The sequence below is a fragment of the Stigmatopora nigra genome, chromosome 14 (assembly GCF_051989575.1).
Source record: "Stigmatopora nigra isolate UIUO_SnigA chromosome 14, RoL_Snig_1.1, whole genome shotgun sequence".
NCBI lineage: Eukaryota > Metazoa > Chordata > Actinopteri > Syngnathiformes > Syngnathidae > Stigmatopora > Stigmatopora nigra.
Window position 1 is genome coordinate 11,140,382 of NC_135521.1, and position 25,469 is coordinate 11,165,850.

Below are 25,469 nucleotides of genomic sequence, written 5' to 3' on the forward strand. Positions count from 1 at the left end.
TGCCTTATGCTTTGTACAACCTGCAATGCAGGTAGTTTAATAATGTGATTGTTAGTCCTAGTTATGCATGAATCAAACCATATGTCCTCTTTTAAATCCTTCTGTTACACCATTACTCGAATCGTTGTTTTGTAGTAATTTATTTCGATATTCTACTCATTATTCTATATATTTTTAGGATTGCAGATGGTGTTAGCACACATATTATCCCCATACATATTTCTCTCAACCAATGATGGGCTTTTAATATGCAGGTATTCTTTGCTTTTGTATCAATATTTGATATACACAAATATTTGTCATTGGGGATGTGTGTACATGTGTGTGTGTGTGCTATTGAGTTCACCTTCAACACTCCAAGGTGGTGTAGTTTGATCTTACTCCACAATACTGACCATTATTACATGGCTCTATGTGAAATGAAATGTACAAACAAAGATATAAAAGGATTCAGGCTTCCACAGAAAGATTATGTGTGTTATCAAGGCTTTTGAAGACAAACCGATTGGGATATGTCAAACGTAGCAGTTTTCCTGAATGCAGCACATTGACCCTGGAGAAACAAGGACATCAGAGCAATCAAATTGACTGCTTAATAAGTGCTTTGAGGTGGTGCCCTGACATTGCCATATACTTGCTTTTCTATCAGTGATCTCACCTTTGTTCTTCAATATTTCTCCAAATGATGTTCACTCTGAGAAGGGTAAACATTCACAGTGTTAATTAAAGTAACAGGTACTCAGGAATTATCCAAGATTAAAAAACATGTTTGTTGAGTTAACCCATTCCGTCCCAGCCATCTTCAGCCCAACCCAGTATGCAGACATTTTTAACTACTATTTTGAGACCTACAGAATTTTGTAATTTGACTAGTATTGTCTGTCTCTTTGTGTGCCCTGCAGCTAACTGGCAACCAGTCCAAGGTGTAGTAAGCCTTTCGCCTGTAGTCCACTGGGATGGGCTCCAGAAGCTCCAAGAATCATTGTGAGAATACACAGTGTGGAAGATGAATGAACTACAAAATGCCCTCAAGGGGCACACATTTTAATTGGTGAGTTAACGATAGGCTGGACTGATTCCCTAGGTTACTGCTCAATCTTAATTCATAGGTAATTAGACCATTAAGCTTTTTCTTCTCAGTTTACCTAGCTTGCTAACTTCTTCACAAAACCATGAAGTTGTTTTAAATAAACATTGCAATCTTGCCAATAAAACTTTTAAAATATTCAATGATTTGGAATCAAATGTTTAGAGGAGAATTCATTGTTTTAGAATAGGTGATTATTTTATATTAAACCAATGTTTACCTCTACTTTCCCTGCAAGCAAATGTAAGATTATGTATTTAATTTTTTTAATCCACCTGCACCTAAAGGCAGCCAACACAGAAATGGTAAGTGATGGAACTTGACTGGATGTGTGAACAGGTTTCCATGGTGAAGACTGTGATTAAAGCTATTAAAGCTACAGGCAAGCCAAAGAATAGAAATGAAATGGCATGCCCGTGGTGAGTAAAATCCTGCATAGAGAGAGCACAAAAAATGAAAAGTGGAAAATAAATACATTTAGTGCAGTGAACAAAAGCCTTTGGTAGTCTTTTATGCTTAATTCCTTCTAATTATTTGTCTCTTCTCATTAATCTTCAGTACCGACCATCATTGAAAAGATTGCAGGGGTTGCTGGAGCCGAACCCAACTGTCTTCGGGCAAGAGGCAGACTACACCCAAGACTGGTCGCTTGTCAGTCACAGAGCACACGGTGAGACCGACAACCACTCACACAGCCACCAAGTGGGTATCGAACCCACACTGCCTGCAGGTAAGTCTAATGCGAAAGAACCATTTCACTATCGGGTGGCCTAATTATTTGTGTTATGTATTATTTTGAAAACAGAGTTAAATGTTTTAAATTAAATGTTTGGGAGATATTTTTTTTTTTATTTGATCCAAAAAAAACATACGTTGGCAATAGTGGCAATAGTTAAATGGAGAACTATAGGCTAAATAAGCATCTGTTAAGATAATAGTTTCGGATGACTATAGCCAAATTAAACCATATTACAGGCTGTTGGTTTCAGAGAGAGGAAAAAAGAAGTGGCGCTTGAGTTTTAGTCGCAGGCCCAGCCAACAATGAAAAAAGTGTGACTTACAGTCATAAAATACAGTGTACACTTCATTCGCAACTGTCTCACATTTTGCCCCGTCAGAGCTGCACGAAGATTCAGTGTGAAACATGCCAGCTCTTACAATTTAACTTCCAATTTAAAAAAGATAGTTTGTTCTTCTAGGGGACCATAAGCTGCATCGTTTCATTTATAAATCACAATTCTCATCCATATCACGGTGCGAAATATACAAAGTTGACAGTTGTGATGGTATTGCCAAAAGATAAATTAGATAAAGTGTTGCTCTACCACTGGATGAATCGACACATTTTGGGAAGAGGGTGGTGCAAAAGCAAATGTGTAGCATTGGGTGAGATGGGCTGTGTGTGAGGGATGTTATTGTGTGCTTGCAGGCAAGAGACTGAATGAGGAAACTGAAAGGTACTAGGAACTGCTGAGTACAGATTGTGTGTGAGAGCTTTGAGAGGTAAAGGGTGCTGAGAGCATCTATCTGTATCCTTCACTCTAAAAGCCTGGGGAGATGGATAGGATGGGTGGAAGAACAAGTACTGTAGGGGTCAATAAAGAGATGGTTTGAAAAGAGAGAGTGAGAGAGAGGAGGGGGAGCGAGAGAGAAATAAATAAACAGAATGAAAGTGGCTCTATTCAAAAATGACTACAAGAAATCATAAATGCATTGAAGAGTAAAGGTTGAATGGATACTTTGCTGTTTAATAGAATTTGGGAGGAGGGAGAGAAATAGAATGAGACAGAGTAGTTTAAAGATGACTACAACTTATATTGTACTACCTAAGTAATGTAAAAATGTTCAAACTTATTTTTAACCATGTTTAGTGTCGTATTCCATTGGGACGTCATTTGTTTTAAGAAAGCTGGTGACAATTTTGGACAAATAATTTCTTGGGGTAAAATTTCAATAGTTAAATCTGAGTACGTCTGTGTCATTTTTTTTTATATACTTTGACAATATCCTATCATATATTTGTTAAGTACAAATCTCTGAAAGCAGGCCTTTAAGCTTTATATTTTCTTAAAGAAAAAGAAACTAAAATAAACATCGGCAAAGCACAAACACATTTTATCCAATTAGCTCAAGGGCATTCATACAGACATGAGCCATCTGCTGCAATAAACTGCAGAGTCAGCTGTCCAAGACAGATCTACAGGTCAGATGTATAGGAGTAAATCTTGAAATTTCTGCTGCTCTAAATGGTGCTTATTGCAGTTTTGCTATTGCCAGCAGAAGACATTTACAGAACATCTTGTTCTGTTGCTAATCCTGCCAACAGCCAACGGTCCCAGAGAAAAGCAAAATGTGAGCCTTGCCATGCAAAACAAATTAAAAAGCTAAGACACCCTTAAAGCATGCATGCATGCATACACAGCTGCTCAATAACCAATGCTTGGAAATTCATGTTTTCACCACCATTTAAATAAAAAAAATACACAAAAATTCACAATTTGCATTGTGCAAACTGTAAATAATTCACTTAGGTTACTGCTCAGGCTTTATTAAATATTTTTTAATGAAACAGCTTGTTTTTTATTCATAGAAAAGGATGCAACTGAAAAGGGATACTCGAGTGTTAATGGATATTTAATCTATATTTAAGAATATAAAAGAGAGCAAATCCAATTTGTGTCACGGCTCTCTACCAGATCCCCTCTTTCATGCCGACATGCGGCTAGCTGGAGGAGTAATCGGCTTTGTGTAATAAAATGATGATGACTTTATCTGACGTTTGTAAAAGGAGGAGCCCCAGACTTCGGGAGGTCTGCACTATCACACCCTATCCAGTAAATTAATCCTCAGCCAGGGTGAGAGCACGTGAAAATGTTGTTCATAAGAGTAAACACGGAGGTTATACTGAGGTGAATGACTGAAATGTGTTTGTAGAGTGCTGCCTGTTTGCCTTGTGTATGGCTTTTCTCTTCTGTGTGCATCCAATAGTGTTCTTGTGTTGTGGGTATGGGATCTTTTCACACTACCTCCATCATGGGTGAAAGGGAGGCTGATTACATATCAAGAAGTCAACTTTATCTCCAGCGTGATCCTAGAAGAAGGAAATACTCTCATATGTACTTGTTAGAGGCATAAGGAGAGATAAAAGTGAGATAGTGAAGTGTAGCCCACTTGTGCTGAGAATTGTTGCAAAATATGTATCTAATTGGATTGCATGTATGCTTCAGGTCACTATGTTGATTTGTTGACTGCTGCATATTTCTAGGCTGAAATTGCCATTTTAGGAATAGAACTTGTTCATAGATGTTGGCTTTTAATAAAATATAATGAATTTATTTTGAAATAGAAAATCCTTAGCTATTTGTTTTTAACTTAACAGTGGTATATTTGTAGATACTGTCTCTGTCCTTATTCCGCCTCTCCTATAGTTGTGTATATAATTCCATAACCTGACTATCTTTCACTTAGTTTTCTATTCTCCTATCTGTTTGTGCATTAAATCAAAGAGGACAGTGAGTCATGTTTTAGGAGTTGAGTGTTTCCTGAAAATTTAATAAGAAAACACATCTTGATGGATTGTAGGCCTTCACATCTGAGACATTTTTAGTATGACATATCACAAATGCCTTTTACACTCCTGCTTTTTTCTTTTTTTTTCTACATTGCCTCCCTTGTCTCTTTCATTTTTCTTCTGACTTTTCTCCTTCTCATCTCAAAAGCACTGCCTTTCAATTGAATGAGTTTGAAGGAGCACAGCCATATTGAGCACCATTGATATTCTTTCATTATTATTGCTCACATGCATTCAAAAAAATTGGTGATCCTGAGTTCTTGATTAGATTAAGCACCTTATAGTCCCGATGTGAATTAAGTATGCACATTTTGTGTAAGTGCAATTGTTTTGCTGAACACAGGGAGTCGCCTGGCTACAAACAAGGTCTGTTATGCATAGAGGTCGATGCATCCACTGATGCATCAAACCACAAGCAGTGTTTCCCGCTGACTGTTAGCAAGACTTCTGTCACCAAGGTTAAACAGGACTCTTGAAGTGGAGTAAAAAAACAAAACAAAAAAGAAAAACAAACACTTAAACCCATAAACACGTGTGGAGCAGGGCAGTCGAGGCTATCAGGCATCTGATATCTCCACCAATGCAAGGGGAAGGGGGCTAATCCTCCATACATAATTGATAACCAAATCCTCTGAAACACAGAGACACAAGCTTCCTTCACCCCAGAGACCTTGTGGTGCTAAATGATCAGACAGAAACCCTTTCCTCATCCCCCAGATCTCTATCTTCTTTAATACTTACCATACTTAGGAGCTTCCTCACATAAACACCTGTATGATACATTATGAAAAGCTGGCCTTTGTCATACTGCCTGATCAAGCTTTGTGAGAGATCATTTTATACTTTTATTGAAGCCTTTTGTATTCAACAGTCCATGGGATTTGAACATAATCTCAAAGGAGATAACAAGCTAAGAGATTGTTTGCTCAACAATCGTAGTTATAACCGGGGGTTCACTTTGATTTCCTTACTTGATTTGTCATTGTAACAGGTCACAAAGCAAGACATATACAAAATAAAAATAAAATAGATATATAAATTTTGAGAATTGAGGGATTTGTATTTATCTTTATTTGAAACATTCAGATGTTTTTCTGGTTATTAGATTAGATCCGAAAAATAGGATGGATGGAAGTTCATGGGAAACAAGAAGGGGGTTTTCTGGCCAAAGTACCAATGTCTTGGTCATGACATAAATCTTGTTAATACTCACCTTCTGTTTTATTACTACAGTCACCAGATCTCCAACTGGCAACCATCATTAATGCCTCGTATTCATGTGGCAATTAGTGTGATTCAGTGCATTCCAATTGGACAGGCCAATTGAGGATAAGAAGGGATGTGCAAGAATGATGACCGATAGTTAGCCCACAAGACATCTACTTATGTGGCTCAAGAATTCTTTTGACCCTCAAACCTGGGAAACGGATAATCTTTTAGCAGAACAACGACCCAAGGCACACAGCCAAGATATCAAAGGAGTTGTTACTCTACAACTCTGTGAATGTCCTTGAAAGGCCCAGTCAGAGTCCACGTTTCACATCTATTTGAAGTTCAGTGCAGATCAAACCCTCCACCCCAGAACTGTAAGACTGACTTGTTAACCACTCTGTCACCGGGCCGCCCTAATTTAAAACAAAACAAAACAAGGGCATTCTTTCATTAATACTTAATAGTCGATTTGTTACTTTTTTTTCTAAACATGTTTCTTCTCCATCAAAAGCATATTCTACAGTGCCATGGTAAAGTAATGAAGTGCTTCCTCTCTTGGGTTTATGACAGTATTCCCAACATCTGTAGCTGGGAAGAACTACATACACTTTGCGCGGAATGTCACCAACAATACTTCCTGGCATAGAATTAGTCACCTAGGAATAGAGGACTGCTGCTGTTGTTCCAATTAGCAAGTCCCTGCATGACTTGCTTGCTTCTCTTCAACCCATTTCTTCACCCTTTTACATTATCCCATCTTTTCTCATTACCTCCATTTCCTCCTTTCTTAACTCTTTCTTCTTTATCCCTGGATTTTAACTGTATTTCACACTACCATGGGGGCTCAAAGAATTTAATAATAATAATAAAACAGGAACATGTCTTCAACAAACTCAAAATGAATGAAGTTGAATACAGATAGATACTTTCCTTCCCCTTACTCCATTTTATTTTCTATTGGTTGGGGAAAGGGTTACTTATGTAGTGTGTAGGCCCCCCATGGGAAGCCAATATATTCTGTGAATGTTCTCATGTTAATCTGCCAGACTTATTCTGTAGATAAAACACTGCAGCAATGTAAAATTTCTCTTCACAAGGATAAATGACATAGGGATCATAAGCCAGCCGGGGGACTGATGAGCCATACTAGAATAATTAGGTCCATATAAATCCTTCTCTTTTAATCTCTTCATCCATTTTACTCAATATTAAGTAACTGTTGTATACTGTTCCCCGTGTCATCATTTGTGGATATATTTGTGTGTGTGTGTGTGTTTGTGTGTGTATGTGTATGTTTTTTGCATTATTTACCTTCCTAGCCATTTGTTAAATAATTGACACACAATATTCATTCGGACTTATGTCAATTTGATCATGTAATAATAAGTATAAGTACCAGTCCATACAAAATGTATGCAGTAAGTAGACTGTGCTGCGATGAGGTCAAAATGCCTTGAGTTGCAATAAAAACTAATATAAATTGTATTCAAGAAAATATATTAAGTCAAAGATTATTAGATAAAGAAGTAAAGGTCATATCTGGTTGATGCATCTGTCTCATTAGCTTCTCCATTTGTGTCCTTTCATTAAACTGCATGTTTATCCGCTTTCTCTTCTTTCCTAAATCTCTCCTTTCATTAGATCTGCCTATCTTCATTATTTCTCTTGGCCTGTTGTTTCTGACTAACATAGCTTCCAACAATGTCCATCTCTCTAAAATGTCACCAACGGCCTCTGCGCCGCATACTACTTTTGACGTGAGCACTATGTGCTGTAGACAGGGCATAGGGATTAATTTGCTGTCTGCGTGCACCTCAACACCAGACAAGGGTAGAGACTGTGACTGAGGCCCAATTGACAGCAGAGATTGTGTGTTCGTGTGTGTGCATACGTGTGCCTGTGAGTGTGTGTCCACTACTGCACTTGTCACATACAAATAACAAGGAGGATCAGGTGGGGTTCTATCCTTGTAAGCATTGTAGGGACAGATGTGTAAAATGGGTGGAGTTGGGGATGTGTCATGTGAATAGTAGCTGTAATGATACAATAGGTAGAAAGTGATGGATCCTTGTACAAAGTGACATGTCAACCAACTGATGCAGCTAAGGAATGTTAAATTCAGTAAGGAAAAGTAGTGTGTGTGTGTGTGTGTGTGTGTGTGTGTGTGTATATATATATATATATATATATATATATATATATATATATATATATATATATATATATATATATATATATATATATATATATATATATATATATATATATATATATATATATATATATATCTATATATATATCTATATCTATATCTATATCTATATCTATATATATATATATATATATATATATATCTATATATATATATATATATATATATATATATATATATATATATATATATATATATATATATATATATATATATATATATATATATATATATATATATATATATATATATATATATATATATATATATATATATATATATATATATATATATATATATATATATATATATATATATATATATATATATATATATATATATATATATATATATATATATATATATATATATATATATATATATATATATATATATATATATATATATATATATATATATATATATATATATATATATATATATATATATATATATATATATATATATATATATATATATATATATATATATATATATATATATATATATATATATATATATATATATATATATATATATATATATATATATATATATTTGACATTAAATAACTCTTAACATTCCTAAGTGATTGCAGCTACTACAGGAAATTGGAAAATATATTGAAATGAAGCTGACATTCTAAAAGACTGTTAAAATGCACCATAAATGCACTCCTCTCCTTATAGGCACACGATGAGCAAAGTTATGAGACTTCAGTTACTTCCCTGTGGTGTTTGTTAGTCAGAAGAAGTTCCTGCAGTTTGCTGTCATTTCTAAATCAGCCCAAACCAGTTTTAAGTGCTACGTTGTTCTGCTGGAACTAAAAACAAAAGAACAGGCAGTTTATTTAGCATCAGTAAAATAAATATCTCACACTTTTGTTAGCTCACAAATATGAATAATAATAAAATGTTGGTATTGATTCAGCACTACACCCTTAGCTGTCTGGCCAAGCCACAATTCTCTGATTATAAATCTATCTATTTCATCCTGGCAGCACATATAAGCGACTGCCGCAGGAATAAAATCATTTGTAGGAGTGTCGGTGAGAGTTTAGGAGGGTATGGGCTAGGGCGCAATGAGCAAGACTGAGATAAATAATGGATTGCCTTCCTTCACATTACAGAGGAAATGACTGTAATGGAGCTTGCCGGGTGAAAGACCTCCATCAAACACATTAACACTCAGGACAAAGATAGAGTAAACTGGGACAGGGTTACTAAATGAAGGAGGACTGTGAAAGTGGATGGCATAAAGCAAGGAATGGACGAATGGGTCCTGCTTTATGTGATGCAGCATTATTGAAAGTAAGGACAGAAATGAGCTATTTTCAGGATATATGACTGATTGATACACCTGAGAGTGCTATTACTCATGTAACTATTAAGATGGAGGCTTCTTGTTGCCATCGCAGCATCTTCTTTCAGCTTGCCAACTTTTTTCCCCTCACTCTCTCACTCAGTCTCCGTTTCACTGTGCTCTCTGAGGGCATTAGAAAGAGAATGGTCTGAATGTGAGCCTACAATAGTGGAGATAAATGGGATTTGAAACGCATGCTATAAGGAGTGGCAGTCATTAGACAGTAAGTGAGCCAAACGAGTTGTTAGGACATGAGCAGTGCTAGTTGTTAGGAAAGGATGAAGTGAGGGAGAGATGGAGAGATGAAGGGAAGTAAGAAGGCCAGTGGCTGTTTGTTGGAAGGACTAAGTGCTGGATAATGAGATCAGACTGACATGACCCGGTCCCAGCGCTGAGAGAGACAGCTTTGCCATTACACCTCAATTTGCCTCTACACTATATCTCTTGACCTCATTCCCTTTGTCTTACACATACTTTGTCTTTCTCTTTGTGTTCCTTCCGTTATGCGACACCCGCCTCTCTAACAAAGACTAGATCTTCTTCAGGAAGAACATTCATGCTCTATAACGCAATGGACTTTAGTTCTTTAGTACAGATCATTTTGCACAAATATATTGTGGTAAATACAGTTAAAAGAGGGGGTGTGGAATTGTTTATCCACTGAAGTGAACTTGCAAAAATGCTGAACTTATGTGTGTGCAGTGCTTGGACCACTACTAAGTTTGTATTGTTTCACTACAAAGACACATGGCATTATGGTATTGACTTGATCATTCATGCTTTCATGCTGATATTTATGTTGTAATACTAGTGTGATTTCTTTTTGTAACTTTAATATTATCGTTGGCAGTATTCATACTCAATAATTATTCTAAGTAGTATAACAATAAGACACAATTTTCCCATGTTCAAAGAATTAACACTGCCCTGAGTGAACTGGCAACATAGAGGAAAAATGTCTCATTTCATTTTTTTAATTAAAATCATATTTTCCATTTCAAATTAGATGCTGACCTTTATTAAAACATGTGAAGATTTGAAATAGAATAAAGCATATATTTTGAAGCAGCAAAATTAATTCAGAACAATAGTGTTCTCAGTATTGTTAAAATAAAACTATTACTAACACATTTACTTTTGAGGTATTTTATTAGCTTAGCACAATGGCCAATTGATTTGCACTTTCATCTCACTATATACAATGTGCCAAAAAATATCTTGGCTGGGTTCACTGAGGCCTCTAATGGGTAGGTGTTAACGGACCTGTGAATGATTGAGTATCTCCCTTTGATTGACAACCAGTGACCAGTGTTTTCCGGCTCTTATCCCAAATTAGTTTGGATTGGCTGCATGTGCCGGTCACCTTCACAAGACTAACCTGTACACACAATGGATGAATGGATAAATGATTTGTGTTTTCTTTGACAAATTGTGAATCATAATTTTTCTTCTGGCTAAAACCAGATCAGCTGGAAAGGGAAAACTGTGGCATGTATTCATACATTTTTCCCTGGTCTTGTTCAAAATGAGTCCAGGTGGCCATTGTTTTTGCCAAATAATAAGTGGTTGCTATTTGAGAAGTGAATGTCAATTATTTGCCGTCTGACTGACACAATTAGCAGGACTGAAACTAAAATGTACAATTTTCTATGCAACTTTGGGTGACTAAACAACAAAATATGCAACTTACAATTTGTCAAACATAAGTGGATTTTTCATCATTACATAAGCATCAGAAAATTGCTTTTGTCTGGAAATGCTTTTGTTTTATTCTGTCCACTAAAGATCACTTTTTTTTTAGCCTGCAAGTCTGCAATCTGACTGTTTATCTTTGGCTGAGGCGCACATATTCACATTTGAAACTGCAGTGTTACCATTAAATGCTTGGTGCTGTCTAAAATTAATGGTGCATTTTACTGGTATTGGAAAGAATGTGCTTACTTAGGCAAGTGTAAGCCCACACATAAAAACAAGCACACAAGGACCCACTGACCCATACAACACAAAACTGTAGGAAGTAGGGGGTGTACACCCTGAATTGATTGCCGGGCAAACTCAGGGCACAAGGACAAAGATTCATATTCATACCTAAGGACAATCTACAGCAGGAATGGGCAAACTATTTCACAAAGGGCCGCAATGGGTGCAGGTTTTCATTCAAACCCATAAAAAGGAAACCTTTTAACCAATCTGGTGTACAGTCGGGTGCTTCCTGGTTTCTCACACATCCAAATAGTCCTCAACCTCCTCAATTGTCAGTCAAACTTTCTGAATATCCATATTTCTGTTGTTGTACCCCCACCTTGGTTATGTAGACATCTCACATTCATTACCACATTGCCTTGGCTCAGTCTACTCTGTCCCCTTCTGTGGTTCTCAATTACTCTCTCTTCCTGGGGCAAGCACTGGTGTCAAGCTACTGTAATGACTTTCTGATTATCTGTCTTTAGGTGATGAATGAGATGGAAATGTACCACCAAGGCCAAACAGACTTGGTCCTGTGCCAAGCTGCCATGCTACAACCAACAAATGGTGGAGAGGAATGAACAACAAAACAAATGATTTTGGTGAGTAAAAGAGCTCACATTAGCCTTTTTCATGGAATACGTCTGATCAGGAATTTGAACTTTTATTTTTTTACATTCCAATCTCTGGTATGTAGGATACAAATAATGATGTATACATATTTGAGGTTTGTCGGAAGCCAAATCCGGGGCATAACAAGTGATATACTATCAAAAATTGTGTTCAGAAGTTACTCTATGTTGGGTAATTGCAACAAAAAACATCAGCTGCTGGGTATTAATGGACAATTCAGTTGGGTCAATGTCGTTCTTCATTGAGTTCACTTTGAAATACACTCATAAGAACATTTGAAGTTTACTGGTACAGCTAAAGGACCAAACTACTGGGAAGTCTCTATAGAGCAGCTATTTAGTTTTGTCACTGCAACTTTGAGTCAATTTTAACATGTTTGATTCAGTCTCTGATGTAATGTATTGTTTATGGGACGACAAGTCAGACAGCAGTTAAAACCCATTGAGCTACTGATTAATTAAGCAGTCACTTTGGAGAAGAGAAACATAGACAGCTCTAATGGAGTCGTTATGAGAGATAAAGTCTTTGTAGCATCCCAGTGAGAAATGGGCTTAACCTCCACCTGGGTGGACGTGCTTAGTGTACAGATGTGATGAACGGGACTTCTCATAAACGTACCCACGTCAAGGACAAAATGACCTGCCATTGCATCTTAATCTACAGGTGTTCCATGGAGCAAAGTGATTGTTGATGCCTGACTTTGACCTTCTTAAAAAACCCTGTTAATGATTTTCTCCCGTTCTTCTAAATAAGTGTTGATGACTATTCAGCCTTAGATGTGCCAAGGCTAGAAAATCAGTGTGAAGTAATCGTGTTAAACCATTTATGCTAAGGTGGATGCCACTCCATTGAAGCCAAACACCTGAGGGGCGCAGGCCCAGGTCCACCTTGCCACTCAGCCACCTAAATCTCCAGTCCTATTATTCATCCTTCTTTCAAATGCCTTTCAATGCAGCTCAATTACCCCTACGAGGGCCCAGTGTGAACACAGTAATGACATTCTGATTATCAGTCAGTAAATGAGAAATGAAATGAGTATGTGAGGCCGTGCTGCAGGGGGAAAAAAATGAAACTACTAGAAGCTTTTCAAAAAATGGAAGAAGAATGAGGAGGGCAGGACTGTCATCATCAACATGAAGATAAAAAACAGGAAACATTTTCCCAGCACATAATACATGTGGTATATTACACATCGTGATTTAATTTCTTCCAATTCAGGGCTTTGTGTAGGTTTAACAATGAATTCAGGTCCTTTTATTATGAAAGAATGAGTATAGAAGGAACAACATAAGCAATAAAATGTGTTCAACTAGCTGAAAGCAAGGTTCTACTTCATTTGAGAAACCATATCTGTACTAATCTTATAACACAAACAGTTAAAGAATGAGGAAAGTGAAGAATTAGTTATGAACGCATCACTTTATTCATAGCTTACATTGTAATCTAATATACATTAATGTATCCATATTTACCATCCGCTTTCTAATCCTTTATATCCCAATATGGCAGCCAAGTGCCAGTAATGCCATTGGGTGTATACTCTTCACTGCAGTTACATTGTGTTTCATACCATTAGTTCCAGTTCTTAAGAGTGACTTTGGCATTTTCAGTAGTACTGTCAGTCCCCGGTGAAGCTGCTGGTGCTAGAACAATATCTGAATTCAGTTAGTCAGTTTGTAGTCTAAGAGAAAGGGCAAATTTAATCTAAAATGGCAACAATTACATGCTACTTCAGAACACTTAAAGGGCTATTAACGGGGACATTTTTGCCTACTGTACCCTATGAGGTCGCTGCATAGACCAGATAAATTTGATGGCCGCATCCGGTGGATTGACTTTTAAAATATGCTCCTACTTGCGCAACCAGCATGATGGCAGGTAATAGCAGCAGCTAAAACAACTGACCTCTCTCTCTCTCTTGTTTTTCCATCTACCCTCCTCTCCAAATTTACTTTTTAACTATAGAAAATATTCCTTGGCAGAAAAAAGATTTAAATATTTCAAGATATATACCTTTTTAGTTTTACATTAACCTTATTTTATGGCTGAATTTTTTTGGAGTGTGTTTTAAAGGCTTATTAACAAATAATCACCCCATACAGTAAGATTCCCCACCAATGACATGTTAAGCTGGACTCGGTAAAAGATCCAGAGCAGCTTTAAAATCAATAACTAAGATCTGGTTGCCTGACAGTTCTCTTCATATACTATCATGCAGAGGCACTTAGCTAACAGTGTTCACTTCTGATAAGCGGCACTTACTTGATTGTTCTGTGAAGTTGTTGACATGGTGGCAGGGTCCTGTATTTGTGTTTGGTAATGTGTCCATGTGGGCCTTGAAAACAGTATAGTGTCTGACTCATCAAGTTAAAAGGCTTTAATTACCTCCATGAGGGTGTTTCATTTGGAATGTGGTCCGTTTCCACACATAGTGTAAAAGTGAGAACATGGCCTAAGCCTGGCATGTGTCAGGAATTGATGACGGATATCATGGAACAAGATGAACGTTCACATAGTTATGTAAGACATGGCCTTCCCCTAGAAATGAGCTCCTTGCAGCAGAAAGAGACTATTTAAAGTATATTTCTGAATACATTATATCTCCATAACACATGCTGAAACCCTTAGTATTACTACATAAATTGTACTTAAAGCTGCGATTATCTGGCAACCAATTCAGGGTGTCCCTTTCCTGCTACCCATAGTTGGCTTGGGATAGGCTCCAGCACCTCCCCTGACTCTTGTGAGGAGTAAGCATTATGGAAAATGAAAGTATTTTACAATGTTTTTGTTCAGAAATTGTGTGATGTAGTGGTGTGTTCCAAAAGGGATATATTTTAGTGAACATATTCATTAAATCAAAGAGATACATTAAATAAAAATGTTGTATCCTGTTCACAGGAACCAAAGAGTATAAAGTCAGACTCTATTTGACAGTGCATTTTGGCACAGCTCAACAGTTCCTCAAATGTTAATGTCATTATTGCAATGTGCTCGCAAACTAAAATGTCACGGACAATGGTTTTGTATGAAATATATGTTAACATACCTTTGGGGTGCTGAAAAAAAAGCTTCTTTTAGTCTATGCTAATCACTCCTTGGCATTATTTGTGCAGAATTCCATGGCATTCCATTCAACATGAAGTCATTTTTACAAGATGAATGAAAAATTCAGCCTTTCACAAAGTCATATTGAATGTTACTTGAGCTAAATTGGGTAAATCCATCAGTTTATGTGTTGCGAACCATAATTGGCCTGTTTAAAATATGGCTCAGCATTTTGTATAGCTGTTCTTTATTTTTGAAGATTCACCATTGACTTGTTTCAAGAAGTTGAGTGAGAGTTGTAACTCTTTGTCAGCAGGGAACTGCAAGGTGAGTGAATATGTTAGAGGTAAAATACATTCATCCAAGCAGCGGGCATTCTTTTGGCGAGGGGCAGAGTGGTATCTGACTTAGCAGATTTGTTTTGAGAACTGAGACACATCAGCAGTTCATCTTGATAATGGAAAGGGCTATGTGTGCGGATTTGTTCAAATAACCTTTTGTCAATTTTACTTTAACAAAGAAAAGCAGTGTGTGCACGTTTGTGCGTTTGGTGTTGGTGTGAATGTGTTCTTGATCTAAATTTAAAAAAAAATAGGACAAAAGACAATGATTTTATCATCACTGGCATTTTGTAAACTGCTGACCTGCACTTTGTAAAAAAAAATTAAATGAATGCTGTAATTGTTAAATATTCAAATAGCTGAGTTCAGTTGCTATTCAAAGACTCATTTTATCTCGCATATTGACTATAAATACAAACTTCCCATCATAATAAATGTACTTTTGTTACTGGATAATTACAAATAATGCAACCTTCCTTATTCAACAAATGACATCTGCGATTGATGAAGTTAATACCATGAGACAGACAAATGCCCGACAAGTTGCTTCTCAGTGATAATGAGCTGATGACTATTGAGAAAGATGTTTACAAGGCCACAGGGTGGGAATGGAGTTGCCTCAATGGTTCTGTCCAAAGTGGGTTTGGACTTGACACTAAATTAGTGGGCCTTCTAGATCAATGTGGGTTGTAATTAGCTGCTATTGATTTGTAGGTATCAGCCACTAATGTGAGCCACAACAAGCTTTTCCTCAATGTTCATCAAGAAGCATCTCCAGTTTACCACAATGCAGGCTTATTTCATTCCGAAATTTAATAAATTACACAGGATGAACAAATAAAACCAACAAAGTAAATTGAAATAGTAATGGCAAAAAAATCATTGATATATACATCTTTATAGCTTCAGGTGATTAGAGAAGCAGAGGTGCCCTGCCTGTGGCCCAGAGACAGCTGGGATTGGTTCCAGCACCCCCCTGCGACCCTAATGAGGATAAGGCAGTTCAGAAAATGAGATGAGATGAGAAAATTGCATTATGTACATGCAGAGATTGGTATAATGTCTTTCTGTTATCCTCTTGCAGTACCCATAAATCAGGCCTCATTTTTCTACTGTGGACACCACCAGATCCACCAGGCATGATTGCAATGTAATCTGGCATTAGGAAGAAGAAATCTAATCTGAAATCATCAACATCGAGATTGGGTACGTGGTTTATCAAAGTGAATGGATATTTTCTGCTCATTCACAATTGTTAATTATAGTCCTATGTGTTCCGAACTGCATGAATCTTGGATGTTTTGGACTTTTTAAGAAAAATGACTATTTATATAGAGACTAATAGTAATTTTATTTATTTATTAGTGTATTTTTGTCACTGTTGTAGAACAATATTAGTTGAACGGAATTCTAAATTATTAGTATGGTGCAAAGACAATGTGGTACTGTAAATTATTCGGTCATCTCACATTTAATAACAGGCATGAACATTTTTATCAGGGATATTTGATAAAGACTTTTGGCCTTTTACAACTACCCATTGTACTGGGAAAACCCTGCAGGGGACAATTGATGAATGGAAAATACACTACAACTCAGCTTGAGAACAAAAACATTGGAATGTCAGTTAACATTAAATAATTCGCAAAAGTGTCTGCTCAGTAAGTTCGAGTAGCCCGGTAGGTAGTTTTTAATTTAAAAGTAAAAAATATATATATATGTTATTGAAATTATTTTAATTTAAAACACCAAAACAAGTATTTGTTTTCTTTTTGGAAGCAAATATTGGGAAGAGTCTGCTCCCCATCTTGTTTGTACATCAGTGAGTTGCATAATGCAACCAAGAGAATTCCTCAGTTACTGATTCTAGCAATAATACCATTAATACGTGTTGTTTTGTTCCATAATTCAACCAGGTTCCCTGCCAAACATGAATAATTGCCTTTGACTCTCTCCAGTCTTGACCTCAAATGTATTGAACTACTAGAATATCCAATTTCACTCGTCCAAATGTCCTTTTGCTGCAGTCTGGCTTGGTTAGATTCAATATTGCTGTGATGTGTGCAATTCCAGGCCCAAATGAAACTCCCAGTGCTAGACCATCTCAGAAAAGATGTTACCAGAAGATTGAAGAAGAAGGATACCAGGTAGAGGACTACTGACATGAGCCATTCATACTGTGAGTCTTTAACTATTTTGCACCAAAAATTAACTTGGCACCTAATGAAAATATAGAATAAAAGCCTTACCCATGGCTAATGGATAATAACAAAGTGCACATTTATGATCCATATTTTTTGTCACATTTGAAAGTGTTCTTTTGGTTACAGTATATCTTTGAGGATCACATGTACTTCTTGAATTTATTTATGACACTTTGCAGAATATGTAGTCATGTCATTCAAAGCGCTCTGCCTGAGTGGCCCTGTTTGAGATTCAAGTCATGTTCAGCGTGTGGTGTCCACTTGAGTCTTGCTCAGACACAGAGATGTGTCAGTGGCTTCGATGCAGCTTGTCAGGCATGCTCCAGCTACTGGTTTGCCTGGTCCACCAGCCTTGACCCTCCATGTACTCATGGGACCAACCAAAGGCATCCGTCAAAGGATGGGTCCCTGTCTCTCATCTTCCTGTCATCCAACTCTATGTCCCATAAGATTTTATGTGTGAACATGAGAAACAAGGGGAAATGAATCCAGTTTCTACTTGATTTCACTATAAATTGTGGTGAAAAACTTCTATTTCCTCCTAAGAGTGCCTTTAGGTGGAAATACTTGAGTGACTGACATTATTGGATGTCATTTCCATGAAAGAAAAGGCTATCAAAGTCAAGGTAAGAAACTCCAAAGTACAAATTTGCTATTCACACACATTCAGTTAATTCACCCAATAGTGTTGTTTTTCACTATTATTTATATTCATATTTAATATTTTGATATATTTTTCCATGTACAAATTTTCGGATAGAACGGAAAGTCTTTTATCAAAGCTGCATTTGTTGCAAAAGTGCTATACAAATAAAGTTGAGTTTAGATGAGTTGAAGAGAAATTCCTATCTTGGTAAAAATAGAGATAAAAAAAAACACTTGAAAATTACAGTGTTGGACTTATTCATTGGTTGAAAGTTTTGTAATCATTGGAGAAGTTCAATAGTTTAACCTCTGACTATTCAATGCAGGTCTTTGAATGTCTATTTATCTTTACTTTGACTATGTTATGCTCCACTGAAACCAATTCAATAAATTAATTACTTCTATGGACATTGCTTCTCCAACCCACTTTAAAAAATATCTATTAAAAGACAAATAGACAAAAGCATGTTAACTATTGCTTTACAAGGAAAATCTATAATATTTCTACACTAAAGTGTGTGTTTATGTACATTGTTAAGTATGTCTATGTTTATTTAATCATATTCTCAGTAAAATCTATCTCATTTGCACTATTTTCGATGAGTTGGTATTTTCTATGAATTCAAATGCAGGCTCCACTTTTGAGTTTAGCAATCTTAAACAGGTGGGAGTTATCAATATATTAATAACTTGTGTCTAAAACAGATCATTGACTCATTAAGAAACATATTTGTGGTCTTTTAATATTTGTATTCAAGTACATATGTTTCTCTAAAAAGGTTTTAACTTGGCCATATGGTTGACTATTAAATATTTGCATGCTGTATATAAATTGAGGACAAACATAGTGTTAAGAAGAATTTGTCATTTACACAAGATACACGAGACATATAGTACATTTGAGCATCTGTTTTTATGTCACAAGATAGTATCACTGTTGAAATGCAGGCGTTTCATGTAATTAAGATTTAAAAGAATACCCTGGCAATTACCTGCTTAATGAGGCTTTTATCAAGCCTTACACTCCAAGCTGTCTCTCTTCATGTTTGACTCCTGGAAAAGGAAGCAAATAAAAATGATGCCAAAAAGACAAAAATGCTGGCCAGACTTCTCATCTAAATCTCTAAATTCAGGCTTTTCAACTCGGGGTCATTGACTCTCCATTTCTTGAGTCCATATGGAGTCAATTGTAGTTATGTGTGCAGGAAAAGTCTATTTATAGCAGGAAGGATAATTTATCAATTAGATGACCCACCAGCATGCTGGAAGCACATTTATTATTTCTGTAACTTGGGGAATGTAGGTAATGGGAATGTAACTATGCAGAATAATCCTTATTCACCAATGCAGTGATGTGATTGTGGAGGGTAACCTATTCCATCTTCTATGACAGGTGAAAAGGTCCCACAGTGTTACCGTGACAACAAGTTAGAAACCTGCATCAGCACACGGTGAGGAATGTTTTGACTGACATCTTGTCATTCTGTGTCTGTGCTGCACTAGCTGCGTTATTGCCGGATGTGGTGATGTACAACGGAACTTGGGGAAATTGGGATTGGGGTGCTGAAGACAACTTAAATTAATTGGAAAGAGTGGAAGGCTCAAGGGACCGGAGAGATGGTCTGACAAGCAAGCAATTTAATCTAAAGTCAAGGTCAATGTGAAATATCACATGATCTTAGTTCAAGTAGTTTATTTTATATTGACGCCACAAAAAAAATCTTGTAATTTTGAGTTTTGTATTCTAAAAAATATTACCAATTTTTCCTATAAATTGGGGCAAATTATGAGAATAGCGTTGAAAAAAATGAACATAATTAAAGATTGCATGCTAGTCATATTCTATGCATCTTCTGGATGCTAAAACCAAATTATTGAGATTAAGTGTCATTCATTCAAGTAATATGTTACTCTTTATGTATTTATTTTATTGCTGGAATTGGTAATGCAGTAAGTAAGGCAGAAAGAAAAGCTGTTAAGAAGTCATGAGCAAAATACTTGAGCTTTCACTCCTGTAGTAAATGCACACAACACTCCAATGCATTCAACAAAGCTACTCAAAGGACAATGTCAGAAGTGTTAGCTAAGGAAAAGGAAAATTGCACTTACTTTAGACAAGACGCGACTTTGAGCTATTAATTATCTCCTGAAAACCAACTCATCGGGAAACCACATGAGGTCACTGGAGAGAGGTCTACGATAACCGCAACAAGACTATCGTGAAAAAACATAAACTAGAGTGTCAAAAGCTTCAGCATCAAAGTTGAATTGGAGTAAACCATTTCTAGTTACAGTTTTTATCAGCAGGTGTTTACTTTTTACAAAATTCAGACCAAAATATTACCTTGTTTGGTAAACTCAGGTGTAACTGCAGTTTTTCAGTCCTACCGTAATGCAATGGTGTGAAAATATATTTTTTTGCCTTATTCCTGAGAGAATTAGACATCTGGTAAACTTCCCCAACTGGTCTAACAAACAATTATGTCACAGTTTTGTGTTAATGTGTTGCTGTTTTTCTTACCAAAGGACCCATCTAGAGTTAGGAATTGGGTAGGGAGGTACACCATTCAATGACAACAAGCCCCTTCTCTTTTTTCCTAGTTGTCCACTGCGAACGAAACATTTCTTCAGTGGCCCCCTGTTGTGGTACTTCGATCAGACTCTTTATTTTCAGTGCCCTAAATGTATTCATGACTCCAGCATCCCCCCCAGAGAAGTCAATTATCCTGCACATTATGTGATGTTACCCCTCAGTCTCACTGCCTAAAGCAAGCAGTCCCCATTATTGTCCCAGATCTCTATGAAGTCCATTTGGATCAGCTCCACCACACACATTCTACATAGACAAATGTCTTAGGTCAAAAATAGTAATACTGCACACATGCTTGAAATAATTCATGATATTCCTTAAAAAATAAAATGAAAAAATGAAACATATTTCTTGCTTAAACATGGCAAGTTATTCACACAGGGGTCATATTGTCCTGTTGGTTGTTTAGATACATTAAAAGGGCCGCTAATGCTTTTTGCACTTTCATCCATTTATTTAATGCTTCAAGGCACAGGAATGCTTCGCAAAGGAAATGACCCCATGGTGCAATGCAGTACACAATCACACAAATGCACACATGAAACAGCAACTTTGCTTTTTTGTGACCCCCAAATCCACGTTATGAGTGTTGGCTATGCCTCTGTCCAAAGGTCTAACGTCGTGGTGAGAGCTGTCCGTGGCGAGAGCTGTCCGTGGTGAGAGCTGTCCGTGGTGCTGAACTACACTATATGCGGTGGTACCTCCAAAATGAATTTGATCCTACAGTGGTTTGGTAAGTACTATTTTTCATAAGTAGGGACACATTTTACGTGGCCTATTTCTATTTTATTGCATAGTCCTCATACTACTACAAACAAACCATTTATCAATGTGTGCAAGTTATGTATGATTTTTTTAAATGTATTATTGTTGTTGAAGGGCAAGTGAGGAGGAGGGGCCAAACGTCTGATATCTGACAAAACATACAAACACAATTAACAAACCAGGGTGTTTCATAACCAGAATATTTATTAAGTGGATGTACCACTGTCATTTACTTAGTTGAGAACTTTACAGACAAGCAGTTAATGTAAGTAATCCCAGTGAAGGCCTACCTTACTGACACTAACTTAAACACTTTTCTTTCCAAGTGAGATTTAATATGTGTAGACATTTCTTTGTGAAATGTATGATCACAGTCAATTGTGTTTATACGTACATCTAGGCCAAGAAGAAAATTTCATGGTGCAGCCTGAGTCATGATGCTGGGAGCAGACACAGCGTTAAATGTGATTTCTCTGACTTCTCCATACTTAGTAATGTGGGACACAGTTCAAACGAAGAGCTCAGACAGACTATATTGGAAGAGCAATGTGTCTGTGTGTGTGTGTGTGCTTTGGGATGGTGTAAGCGAGAGAGAGAAAGAGAGAGAGAATAGAGAGAGACAGAGAGCATGGGAATGAGACTGCAAGCTGATGAAAATTGTGCACTCTCAGATGTAGCTTATTTGGATGTGCTTGTGTGGGTGTACTTGTGCGCACACGCTCACACTAAGTTGGCCATAACGATGGATTCAAAGGAAGCCTTTGAAGTATTTTGATGTTCCCTGGCTGCTCTCTTGCCAGTTTCCTAAATAGGTCACAGACTCTGCTACTCTGCCTTCTGCACTGAGCTATCGCTGCCGCAGTCTGCTAGAAAGTGTCATAAAAGACAGGCAATTTTTAGGAAATAAATCAGCTTTACATCCCCATATATAACTTAAAAGGCTAGATGGATTGGTTTTAATGTGGATGCTTGTTGTCTGCAGGTGTACACACTCAGCGAGCGGGAGGAGAAAGTCTGTAAATACTAAGAAGTGGAAAAAGTAAGAGCAGAATAGATTGAAGAATTGGAAGTAAGTGGGCTGACCTATGCATGCTAGAATAGAATCAACTTGGAACTGATGTAGTTAGTAGTTGTAGGGGGCGATGAGCTCGATGATGCAGACACGTTAGGAGAAGAATGTAATGAGGGAGCTGTACGTGAGTGCCGGTGTGGTCTTGGAGGCCATCTGTCCAAGGTGCTGTGTGAGTTCTATCTGCCGCCTGGTGCTTCCATGTAGGGCAGTCATTTGCATCCAACAGATGATCAATTTGATAACTAGAGGAAACCTCTCAAACACAGTAACACAGTGAAATAAAATGTGTTCTTTTCTGCTTTGTACCCTGCAGGGAGGAAGCATAGCGTCAATGTAAGATGTATGTGTCAACTCTACATTGCAGCAAGCCTGTGGGGCAACAAAAGAATATCAGGGTGGTCTAAACTTAGAATACCACATTTATTTGTCCTGCTTCCTAGACATATTAGAAGGTAAGCACATTCTCCCCACCACTGCCAGTATCCAACATCCCATTCTTCTCCATAAAATAGGGAGAATAAATCACAAAGAGTTAAGAGCTTGTTAGCGGCTGGTGGTGGCGTGTCCAACCCTTCAGGGGGGAACGAATGAGAAGCAGCCCCCTAAGATTGGTATTTGTCCTCTGCTCAACTGGACCATATTTGCAGAAAAAAAAGAACCCTGTGTTGCACCACACAGTCATGTTTCTTCATTTTTTTTCAATATCACTGAAGCCCAATAGAGGATTGCTGGGTAAAATGGGAGTATTTGGATGTTCAATACCCCTCTGTGCTACCCTCCTCATCTCAGTCCTAAAAAAAGGCACCCGGGTGGAACATCTCTCTGATCCTTCCTATTTCACTACCACTGGTCCCCCAGCAGGTGCATTGGATTTTTCCAGATACCCCCAGTGTCCCTTACTATGATTTCCTCCATGTCCCCTCCACAGTTAAAAGCAGGCTCACATCCTTGTTGATGCAAACATTTAGCACAGTTAAAAGTACATGTCTAGCATACTGGGATTCACTGCAAAAACAGCCTGAGGTACACTCTACATTTTCCAAAAAAAAGTACAATGGGAGACTCCATTTTTATACCACTGAAATTCAATGAATGTTTGAACAAATGATTAGCATAACCATATACTTTATCGCTGTCATTTCAAATTCAATACAAGCTACTGTATTGCCAGATATATAGTATGTTTTCACTATTATTTCAGGTGCAGAATAACTACAAGATTAAATAGATTCAACTCAAAAGGAGACAGATGATTTATCATGGGTTGTGTGAAGTATTACCATCTTCTTTAGATAAATGAGAGGCTAAATTTGAAATATGAGCTCTAGTTCTACTTTCTTTGACTATTTGCCAATGTAGAAGTAATAAAGATATGCAGGGCTAACATTCCTGTATGTATCAATGTTAGGAGACTAGGCTTCCCACTGCATTACATGACTGTCACTTCACCGTATGGATTATGAGGAGAATGCCTGGATGTTAAAACAGAACACTGAAAGCTGTAATGAAGATAAACATTCACTTTTTTTTGCTCAGTAAGATGATGGGTTCTTGTTGAAACCTTGCCACAGATCACACGAAGAGGATTAGTCAGAGTGAATCCACCTGGAAAATGTTAAAGTGCTAAACCAGATGAAAGTGTCTGGAAAAAAAGAATTATGTATTGGAAGGATTGAGAGAGAAATGTTTAAAAATGCCAGCTGTCACAGGGTGAAAATCTCTTGCTTTTTGAATGCATTGGTAACACCTGTACTTGACACTGTTGTTTAGTTTCCTTTTAAATTAAATTAAATATGGTGTCTAGTCTAAAACCTTCATCTAGCACCAATTTTTAAAGGCTACTTTTGTCCCCAAACAAAAATAATTCAATGAAGATACTATTCCTGATGGCTACTGACTAAGTATTACAGTACATTAACAGTTGCAGTTGGTATTATAATTGTTTTCATTTCTGTAGAAACAACTCTATTCCTATTGACTATCGATATGATATGAATCTATCCATAATTCATAAACCTCTGCACATCCTTGTCCAGGTCACTGATGCTATTCACGCAAGTTGACCCAGACATCTTTTGTAACTGGGTTCTCTACCGAGAGGTCAAAGAAGCCTCCCAAGTGCACATACCCATTATACTTCCCCCCCCAAGGATGAGTACTGCCAGTTATGGAGAAAACTTATTCTCTTTACTTATAGCCTGTACATTCTTGTTTTGAACACAAACACAAAAGACCTTTGGACACACTAGGGGAATCTGTTCTAAAACCACAGACATTTGCTATAATTTCGATTGTGTCTATAGTCAGCACTCACAATCATACCGCCAGCAGCAGTAATCGAGCCTACGCCTGGCTGCATGGATGTAAGGCCAGTGAACCTCTACACCATGGGGCGGCCCAATGACCGGTTATGGAACAATTTTAGACCCTTTCACATCAAAATAACAAGGAGGGAACAGTTGGTTCCAATTAAATTAATTCCTGGACAAAATGTTCTTCTCCTCTGGTGTTGTTTTGAGTTCAGATAGAAGTTCACGTCCCTAAAAAATACATCCGATTCAGACTGACAACATTACACAACTAATTATATTACAAAGCAATGTAAGAACAGGTATAATAAAGACCAAAACTATGAATGTTCTTAAAATAAAAGCAGAAATTTTATAAATTAACAATGCAGTGCACAAGGTTACATCAGGCTGGTCTCAATATTTGATATCTATGCCTGGATTTATTCTGTTATAACTGACAAAAGAATCTTA

The 25,469-nt window shown here is 37.0% G+C and overlaps 1 long non-coding RNA gene across 2 annotated transcripts; it reads left to right on the forward strand.

Moving 5' to 3' along the window:
* Positions 1 to 923: 923 nt before the first annotated feature.
* On the forward strand, positions 924 to 25,350 carry LOC144207555 (uncharacterized). 2 transcript variants are annotated; one of them, XR_013328706.1, is made up of 12 exons: positions 924 to 1,051; positions 1,646 to 1,817; positions 11,895 to 12,011; positions 16,516 to 16,637; positions 17,505 to 17,610; positions 18,182 to 18,261; positions 19,674 to 19,731; positions 21,482 to 21,603; positions 22,618 to 22,704; positions 22,766 to 22,876; positions 23,021 to 23,159; positions 24,744 to 25,350. It is a non-coding gene; the product is annotated as an uncharacterized LOC144207555 (long non-coding RNA). The 2 variants fall into 2 exon arrangements; XR_013328705.1 differs by lacking the exon at positions 24,744 to 25,350 and having other exon boundaries at positions 23,021 to 24,259.
* The last annotated feature ends 119 nt before the right edge of the window (positions 25,351 to 25,469 follow it).